The sequence below is a fragment of the Tyto alba genome, unplaced genomic scaffold (genome assembly GCF_018691265.1).
Source record: "Tyto alba isolate M040663 unplaced genomic scaffold, T.alba_DEE_v4.0 Super-Scaffold_100000168, whole genome shotgun sequence".
Classification (NCBI taxonomy): Eukaryota; Metazoa; Chordata; class Aves; order Strigiformes; family Tytonidae; genus Tyto; species Tyto alba.
The window spans coordinates 125001-135000 of NW_024881271.1; positions in this window are offsets into that span (position 1 = coordinate 125001).

Below are 10000 nucleotides of genomic sequence, written 5' to 3' on the forward strand. Positions count from 1 at the left end.
TTACTGGTGCACTGGGTAGACCTGTTCGCCCCTGCCCCGGGTGCATTGGGTAGACTTGTCCTCCCGTAAGCGCTGCATTGGGTAGACCTGTTCGCCCCTGCCACGGGTGCAATGGGTAGACCTGTTCGTCCCTGCCCCGAGTGCACGGGGTAGACTTGTCCTCCCGTTACTGGTGAAATGGGTAGACCTGTTCGCCCCTGCCCCGGGTGCAATGGGTAGACTTGTCCTCCCGTAAGCGGTGCACCTGGGTAGACCTGTTCGTCCCTGCCCCGAGTGCACGGGGTAGACTTGTCCTCCCGTAAGCGGTGCACTGGGTAGACCTGTTCGTCCCTGCCCCGAGTGCACGGGGTAGACTTGTCCTCCCGTAAGCGGTGCACCTGGGTAGACCTGTTCGTCCCTGCCCCGAGTGCAATGGGTAGACTTGTCCTCCCGTAAGCGGTGCACTGGGTAGACCTGTTCGTCCCTGCCCCGAGTGCACGGGGTAGACTTGTCCTCCCGTAAGCGGTGCACTGGGTAGACCTGTTCGTCCATGCCCCGAGTGCACGGGGTAGACTTGTCCTCCCGTAAGCGGTGCACTGGGTAGACCTGTTCGTCCCTGCCCCGGGTGCAATGGGTAGACTTGTCCTCCCGTAAGCGGTGCACCGGGTAGACCTGTTCGTCCCTGCCCCGAGTGCACGGGGTAGACTTGTCCTCCCGTAAGCGGTGCACTGGGTAGACCTGTTCGTCCCTGCCCCGAGTGCACGGGGTAGACTTGTCCTCCCGTAAGCGGTGCACTGGGTAGACCTGTTCGTCCATGCCCCGAGTGCACGGGGTAGACTTGTCCTCCCGTAAGCGGTGCACTGGGTAGACCTGTTCTTCCCTGCCCCGGGTGCAATGGGTAGACTTGTCCTCCCGTAAGCGGTGCACCGGGTAGACCTGTTCGTCCCTGCCCCGAGTGCACGGGGTAGACTTGTCCTCCCGTAAGCGGTGCACTGGGTAGACCTGTTCGTCCCTGCCCCGAGTGCACGAGGTAGACTTGTCCTCCCGTAAGCGGTGCACCGGGTAGACCTGTTCGTCCCTGCCCCGAGTGCACGGGGTAGACTTGTCCTCCCGTAAGCGGTGCACTGGGTAGACCTGTTCGTCCCTGCCCCGAGTGCACGGGGTAGACTTGTCCTCCCGTAAGCGGTGCACTGGGTAGACCTGTTCGTCCATGCCCCGAGTGCACGGGGTAGACTTGTCCTCCCGTAAGCGGTGCACTGGGTAGACCTGTTCTTCCCTGCCCCGGGTGCAATGGGTAGACTTGTCCTCCCGTAAGCGGTGCACCGGGTAGACCTGTTCGTCCCTGCCCCGAGTGCACGGGGTAGACTTGTCCTCCCGTAAGCGGTGCACTGGGTAGACCTGTTCGTCCCTGCCCCGAGTGCACGGGGTAGACTTGTCCTCCCGTAAGCGGTGCACCGGGTAGACCTGTTCGTCCCTGCCCCGAGTGCACGGGGTAGACTTGTCCTCCCGTAAGCGCTGCACTGGGTAGACCTGTTCGCCCCTGCCACGGGTGCACTGGGTAGACCTGTTCGCCCCTGCCTCGAGTGCAATGGGTAGACTTGTCCTCCCGTAAGCGCTGCACGGGGTAGACTTGTCCTCCCGTTACTGGTGCACTGGGTAGACCTGTTCGCCCCTGCCCCGGGTGCAATGGGTAGACTTGTCCTCCCGTAAGCGCTGCATTGGGTAGACCTGTTCGCCCCTGCCACGGGTGCAATGGGTAGACCTGTTCGTCCCTGCCCCGAGTGCACGGGGTAGACCTGTCCTCCCGTAAGCGGTGCACTGGGTAGACTTGTCCTCCCGTTACTGGTGAAATGGGTAGACCTGTTCGCCCCTGCCCCGAGTGCAATGGGTAGACTTGTCCTCCCGTAAGCGCTGCATTGGGTAGACCTGTTCGCCCCTGCCACGGGTGACCTGGGTAGACCTGTTCGTCCGTGCCCCGAGTGCACGGGGTAGACTTGTCCTCCCGTAAGCGCTGCACTGGGTAGACTTGTCCTCCCGTTACTGGTGCACTGGGTAGACCTGTTCGCCCCTGCCTCGAGTGCAATGGGTAGACTTGTCCTCCCGTAAGCGCTGCACTGGGTAGACTTGTCCTCCCGTTACTGGTGCACTGGGTAGACCTGTTCGCCCCTGCCCCGAGTGCAATGGGTAGACTTGTCCTCCCGTAAGCGCTGCACTGGGTAGACCTGTTCGCCCCTGCCACGGGTGCACTGGGTAGACCTGTTCGTCCCTGCCCCGAGTGCACGGTGTAGACTTGTCCTCCCGTAAGCGGTGCACCGGGTAGACCTGTTCGTCCCTGCCCCGAGTGCACGGGGTAGACTTGTCCTCCCGTAAGCGGTGCACTGGGTAGACCTGTTCGCCCCTGCCACGGGTGCACTGGGTAGACCTGTTCGTCCCTGCCCCGAGTGCACGGGGTAGACCTGTCCTCCCGTAAGCGGTGCACTGGGTAGACTTGTCCTCCCGTTACTGGTGCACTGGGTAGACCTGTTCGCCCCTGCCACGGGTGCACTGGGTAGACCTGTTCGTCCCTGCCCCGAGTGCACGGGGTAGACTTGTCCTCCCGTAAGCGGTGCACCGGGTAGACCTGTTCGTCCCTGCCCCGAGTGCACGGGGTAGACTTGTCCTCCCGTAAGCGGTGCACTGGGTAGACCTGTTCGTCCCTGCCCCGAGTGCACGGGGTAGACTTGTCCTCCCGTTACTGGTGCAATGGGTAGACCTGTTCGCCCCTGCCTCGAGTGCAATGGGTAGACTTGTCCTCCCGTAAGCGGTGCAGTGGGTAGACCTGTTCGTCCCTGCCCCGAGTGCACGGGGCAGACCTGTTCGTCCCTGCCACGGGTGCAATGGGTAGACTTGTCCTCCCGTAAGCGGTGCACTCGGTAGACCTGTTCGTCCCTGCCACGGGTGCAATGGGTAGACTTGTCCTCCCGTAACCGGTGCACTGGGTAGACCTGTCCTCCCGTAACGGATGCAATGGGTAGACCTGATCGTCCCTGCCCCGGGTGCACGGGGTAGACTTGTCCTCCCGTAAGCGGTGCACTGGGTAGACCTGTTCGTCCCTGCCCCGAGTGCACGGGGTAGACTTGTCCTCCCGTAAGCGGTGCACTGGGTAGACCTGTTCGTCCATGCCCCGAGTGCACGGGGTAGACTTGTCCTCCCGTAAGCGGTGCACTGGGTAGACCTGTTCGTCCCTGTCCCGGTTGCAAGGGATAGACTTGTCCTCCCGTTCCCCTTGCGCTAGGGGTAGTCTTTTTCTCCCCTACCCCGTGCGCCAGGGGTAGACTTGTCCCTGCCCCAGGCCCGAAAGCGCACCGCCGCTCGCTGCCCCAAGGAGGCGAGCGTGCCCGGGCCTGCAAGTAAGGCCGTGCGTGCCTGCCTCCCACGTCAGCCCTCTGGTGGCCTCCCTGGTGGACGCCACCTCCCGGATGGCCCGCTCCTGCCGGGCCGCTCCCCAAACACGGCCTTGGCGCCAGACCGCCCGCCCCGACCGCTCCCGCACGCAGGCGCACGTGCCCGGGCCTGCACGCCGGTCCGTGCACGCTTGCCTCACACGACAGGCCTCTGGTGGTCTCCCTGGTCGACGCCACCTCCAGGATGGCCCGCTCCTGCCGGGCCGCTCCCCAAACACGGCCCTGGCGCCAAACCGCCCGCCCCGACCGCTCCCGCACGCAGGCGCACGTGCCCGGGCCTGCACGCCGGTCCGTGCACGCTTGCCACCCACAGCAGGCCTCTGGTGTTCTCCCTGGTCGACGCCACCTCCAGGATGGCCCGCTCCTGCCGGGCCGCTCCCCAAACACGGCCCTGGCGCCAAACCGCCCGCCCCGACCGCTCCCGCACGCAGGCGCACGTGCCCGGGCCTGCACGCCGGTCCGTGCACGCTTGCCTCACATGGCAGGCCCCGGGTGGTCTCCCTGGTCGACGCCACCTCCAGGATGGCCCGCTCCTGCCGGGCCGCTCCCCAAACACGGCCCTGGCGCCAGACCGCCTGCCCCGACCGTTCCCGCACGCAGGCGCACGTGCCTGGGTCTGCACACCGGTCCGTGCACGCTTGCCTCACATGGCAGGCCCCGGGTGGTCTCCCTGGTCGACGCCACCTCCAGGATGGCCCGCTCCTGCTTATTGTCTTGCACTAAAAACACACTTAATATCTCGTGGGGGGGTGGTGCTGGTGGTGGGGAGATGACACCCCCAACCTCGAACCCTGCCCAGACGTGAGAAACAGGTATGCTTATAATTCGGGGGGGTGGTAAAAAATAGAAGAAAGGAAAAAAAAAAAAAAAAAAGCAAAACAGAACAAAAAAAAAAACCCAAAACAACAAAAAAAAAATCCCCCCCCGCCAAATACCTCCAAACCCCCCCCCCCCCAAATAACAAACCCAAACCAAAAGAAACAGATCATTTCGTGTGCCCGTCCCCCCCCACCCCCCCCCCCCGCACCTTCCGTGCACCACCACCCTCACTCACCCCGTAGATCATGGAGCAGCAGCTAGGTCTATCCGTCTCCGGGGCGAGCGGAGGCCGCCAGGTCTACCCGCCTCTGGGGCCGTCCAGGGCCTGCAGGTCTACCCGCCTCCGGGGCGTGCAGCAGCCGCCAGGAGTCTCCGGTGGGGCGGCCGTCCGTGGCCGTCACGTCGACCCGGCTTCCTGGAACAGGGTAGACGTGTTGTCCGCAGCACTTCCGACGAGCTGTCGAAGGGGTCGCTGTTTCGCGCTGCCTCCAGTTACCTCATCGTAAAAGTGGGCGTCGCTGGCGCGCCTCGCCGGTAGGGCGCCACGCTGCGCTTTCCCTATCCGTACGCTGGGACGCTCCAGCCCGTATATAGGGGAGAGCGGTGAGCCGGCTCCGGGGCATGGGCGGTGAGCGGGCACGGACGGCATACGGCTCGGCCAGAGAAGTGGGGCGCTGGGCGGCCGTTCTCGTGGTGGTTCCCCTGGAGGTTCGGCACGGACGCCTCACGTTGCTTCCAGGATCGAGGCAGCCCAGAGCGAGCCGGGAGCTATGAAGCCAAGGGAGCTGCAGGAGAGCTCCGGGCTGGCGAGATGGCTCTAGCCGGGAGCCGAGGGTCAGGGCGGGATCGACCGGCGGCGGTCGCCGGCCCTCGAACGCTGGAAGACCGGAGGGAGTCGAGCCACCGTTGGCTTGCCCCACGGCCCCCGAGGGCCCCGTGAAGGCACAAGCGGGCTCGCTAGCATGTAGTCGGAGCGGCGGTAGCCCGTGAGTTCCAAGGTGCCCGCCGGTTCCTCGGGGGCCCTGTGAGAAGGGGATGGACGATGGTGCGGTGGTGCTGCCGCCCCGTCCTGCTAGCCCTCCGGGCGGCCCCGGCTCCGCATCCGCCGACCGGCCGGGCGTCCCGGGGCGCGTCGGAGCGGCTGCGCGGCGTGCCGGCTCTGCCGGCGTGAAGCCGTTGGAGCAGCTCTCCGGGGACGCGGCCCCGCTCGCTCGCTCGCCCGCGGAGCCCGGCGTCTGCCGCCCAATCCGCCGGGCCCCGGCTCCGGGGACGCCGGGGCCCCGGCTCCGCATCCGCCGACCGGCCGGGCGTCCCGGGGCGCGTCGGAGCGGCTGCGCGGCGTGCCGGCTCTGCCGGCGTGAAGCCGTTGGAGCAGCTCTCCGGGGACGCGGCCCCGCTCGCTCGCTCGCCCGCGGAGCCCGGCGTCTGCCGCCCAATCCGCCGGGCCCCGGCTCCGGGGACGCCGGGGCCCCGGCTCCGCATCCGCCGACCGGCCGGGCGTCCCGGGGCGCGTCGGAGCGGCTGCGCGGCGTGCCGGCTCTGCCGGCGTGAAGCCGTTGGAGCAGCTCTCCGGGGACGCGGCCCCGCTCGCTCGCTCGCCCGCGGAGCCCGGCGTCTGCCGCCCAATCCGCCGGGCCCCGGCTCCGCATCCGCCGACCGGCCGGGCGTCCCGGGGCGCGTCGGAGCGGCTGCGCGGCGTGCCGGCTCTGCCGGCGTGAAGCCGTTGGAGCAGCTCTCCGGGGACGCGGCCCCGCTCGCTCGCTCGCCCGCGGAGCCCGGCGTCTGCCGCCCAATCCGCCGGGCCCCGGCTCCGCATCCGCCGACCGGCCGGGCGTCCCGGGGCGCGTCGGAGCGGCTGCGCGGCGTGCCGGCTCTGCCGGCGTGAAGCCGTTGGAGCAGCTCTCCGGGGACGCGGCCCCGCTCGCTCGCTCGCCCGCGGAGCCCGGCGTCTGCCGCCCAATCCGCCGGGCCCCGGCCCGGCTCCGCATCCGCCGACCGGCCGGGCGTCCCGGGGCGCGTCGGAGCGGCTGCGCGGCGTGCCGGCTCTGCCGGCGTGAAGCCGTTGGAGCAGCTCTCCGGGGACGCGGCCCCGCTCGCTCGCTCGCCCGCGGAGCCCGGCGTCTGCCGCCCAATCCGCCGGGCCCCGGCTCCGCATCCGCCGACCGGCCGGGCGTCCCGGGGCGCGTCGGAGCGGCTGCGCGGCGTGCCGGCTCTGCCGGCGTGAAGCCGTTGGAGCAGCTCTCCGGGGACGCGGCCCCGCTCGCTCGCTCGCCCGCGGAGCCCGGCGTCTGCCGCCCAATCCGCCGGGCCCCGGCTCCGCATCCGCCGACCGGCCGGGCGTCCCGGGGCGCGTCGGAGCGGCTGCGCGGCGTGCCGGCTCTGCCGGCGTGAAGCCGTTGGAGCAGCTCTCCGGGGACGCGGCCCCGCTCGCTCGCTCGCCCGCGGAGCCCGGCGTCTGCCGCCCAATCCGCCGGGCCCCGGCTCCGCATCCGCCGACCGGCCGGGCGTCCCGGGGCGCGTCGGAGCGGCTGCGCGGCGTGCCGGCTCTGCCGGCGTGAAGCCGTTGGAGCAGCTCTCCGGGGACGCGGCCCCGCTCGCTCGCTCGCCCGCGGAGCCCGGCGTCTGCCGCCCAATCCGCCGGGCCCCGGCTCCGGGGACGCCGGGGCCCCGGCTCCGCATCCGCCGACCGGCCGGGCGTCCCGGGGCGCGTCGGAGCGGCTGCGCGGCGTGCCGGCTCTGCCGGCGTGAAGCCGTTGGAGCAGCTCTCCGGGGACGCGGCCCCGCTCGCTCGCTCGCCCGCGGAGCCCGGCGTCTGCCGCCCAATCCGCCGGGCCCCGGCTCCGCATCCGCCGACCGGCCGGGCGTCCCGGGGCGCGTCGGAGCGGCTGCGCGGCGTGCCGGCTCTGCCGGCGTGAAGCCGTTGGAGCAGCTCTCCGGGGACGCGGCCCCGCTCGCTCGCTCGCCCGCGGAGCCCGGCGTCTGCCGCCCAATCCGCCGGGCCCCGGCTCCGCATCCGCCGACCGGCCGGGCGTCCCGGGGCGCGTCGGAGCGGCTGCGCGGCGTGCCGGCTCTGCCGGCGTGAAGCCGTTGGAGCAGCTCTCCGGGGACGCGGCCCCGCTCGCTCGCTCGCCCGCGGAGCCCGGCGTCTGCCGCCCAATCCGCCGGGCCCCGGCTCCGGGGACGCCGGGCCCTGGCTCCGCATCCGCCGACCGGCCGGGCGTCCCGGGGCGCGTCGGAGCGGCTGCGCGGCGTGCCGGCTCTGCCGGCGTGAAGCCGTTGGAGCAGCTCTCCGTGGACGCGGCCCCGCTCGCTCGCTCTCCCGCGGAGCCCGGCGTCTGCCGCCCAATCCGCCGGGTTGGTGGCCAAGCGTTACCGAGTAGACCTTTTGTCTGCGGTACGTACACGCCGATAGCATCGTTGACGTCTGTTACATAGAGCGAGCACCTGTGCCGTGGTCGGCTGCCCGTTCTGCCCACCTCCGTTGCTGTGGTCGGCCGCCAGGCCTACGCGCTTCCGCGTCCGTCGCTGGCCGCCAGGTCTACCCACCTCCGTGGCGGTGGTCGGTCGCCAGATCTACCCCGTTCCGCGACCGGGGTTGGCTGCCAGGTGTACACGCTTCCGCGGCGATGGTCGACCTCCGGGTCTACCCGCTTCCGCGGCCGTCGGTGGCCGCCAGGTCTACCCACCTCCGGGGCGGTGGTCGGCCGCCAGGTCTACCCGTTTCCGTGTCACGCTGCCGTTGTCGGTAGGCCGGCTGCGCGCCCTGTCGCTTCCGTCGCGTCCGGCGTGAAGAGCGGACAGGTCTACCCAGCTTCTTTGGACTTTGCTCCTGCGTGACACGGTAGCTGTGTTGTCCGCAGCACTGCCGCGGAGCTGTCGAAGGGGTCGCTGTTTTGCGCTGCCTCCAGTTACCTCATCGTAAAGGTCGGCGTCGCTGGCGCGCCTCCCCGGTAATGCGCCGCACTGCTTTTTTACTGCCTATACGCCGGGACGTTCGATTCCGTATAGTAGGGGCAAGCGGCGAGGCCCCAAAAGGGCAATCGTGTTTCACGCTCAAAGAGGTCATGTGGGCCGCCCGGTGAAGTGGGGCGCTGGGCGGCCTTTCTCGCGGTGGTTCCCTCGGCGGTTCGGCACGGCCATCTCCCGGTGCTTTCCACAATCAAGTCAGCCCGGAAACTTATGCGTGCTCTAGAACGGAAGGATCTGCAGGCATGCTCCGGGGGCCGTTGCCGGCTGGTTGGAACTCTCCAGCCAGGTGTCGAGGGGAAGAGCAAACGGTGACAAAAGACCGGCGGTGGTCGCCGGCACTCGAACGCTGTGAGAGCTGGAGGGTGGACGAGCCGATGGTGGCTTCCCCTCAGCGGGATCCCGATGACGGCAAGGGAGAGTGCCGGCAGGCAGTCGGGGGCAGCGGTGCCCTGCGAGGTCCCAGGCTGCCGGCACCGCTCGAGGGCCCCGCGACGGGGGCGGACGGCGGTGGGAGCGCCCACCTCGTCGCCCCCTTTTCTCCGGCCTTAAGCCGGAGCCCGTGGAAGCGGGCATTGGGCGGCTGCCGGTCGCGGTGACCGGCGGCCGTAGCAGGCGGCCGTGGGGCGGGTCTCAAGCCTGCCGCGGCAGCCCCGCGAGGGGCCCGATGACGGCAAGGGAGAGTGCCGGCAGGCAGTCGGGGGCAGCGGTGCCCTGCGAGGTCCCAGGCTGCCGGCACCGCTCGAGGGCCCCGCGACGGGGGCGGACGGCGGTGGGAGCGCCCACCTCGTCGCCCCCTTTTCTCCGGCCTTAAGCCGGAGCCCGTGGAAGCGGGCATTGGGCGGCTGCCGGTCGCGGTGACCGGCGGCCGTAGCAGGCGGCCGTGGGGCGGGTCTCAAGCCTGCCGCGGCAGCCCCGCGAGGGGCCCGATGACGGCAAGGGAGAGTGCCGGCAGGCAGTCGGGGGCAGCGGTGCCCTGCGAGGTCCCAGGCTGCCGGCACCGCTCGAGGGCCCCGCGACGGGGGCGGACGGCGGTGGGAGCGCCCACCTCGTCGCCCCCTTTTCTCCGGCCTTAAGCCGGAGCCCGTGGAAGCGGGCATTGGGCGGCTGCCGGTCGCGGTGACCGGCGGCCGTAGCAGGCGGCCGTGGGGCGGGTCTCAAGCCTGCCGCGGCTTGCCACCTAGGGCCCGATGATGGCGCGGAGAGGCGGCGGCGCCTCCATCCGCTTTTTTTCCGAGTCTGTGCCATACGCGGGAGGCCTGTGGTGTCCGGCCTGCCCCAGCGTCCGTGGCTGCCGGAGGGCTCTGTTAAAAGGTCTGCGCAGCAGGGGCGAGGTGGCGGCACCTCGTCCTTCCCTCTTCGGCCCTAAGCTGGAGAGCCCCAGAGGTGGGGGTAGAGCTCGGTGGCTGGCCGCGGTGGCTGGCTGCTGGATGCAGGTGGCCGGGGACTGTGAAGCCTTCAGCGGCTTTCTCCGGCCGCCGAGAGCCCGGTGATGGTGTGAGACGAGGCGGCGGCGCCTCCGTCCCGTTTTTTTCCCAGCAAAGGGCACACGCGGGAGGTCTGTGGTGTCTGGCCTGCCCTGGCGTCCCTGGTCGCCGGAGGGCTCCATGGAAAAGTCTGCGCAGTAGGGGTGAGGTGGCGGCACCTTGTCCTTTTTCCGTCCGATCCTAAGCTGGAGCCCCTGAGGTGGGGGTAGAGCACGTCAAACTGGTCCGCAGTGGCCGGTGCCTTTTGCGTTTTGTTTGCACGTGGGGCAAGCGGTGCCCCGCAGAGTGTCCCAAGACCGGTGGCCA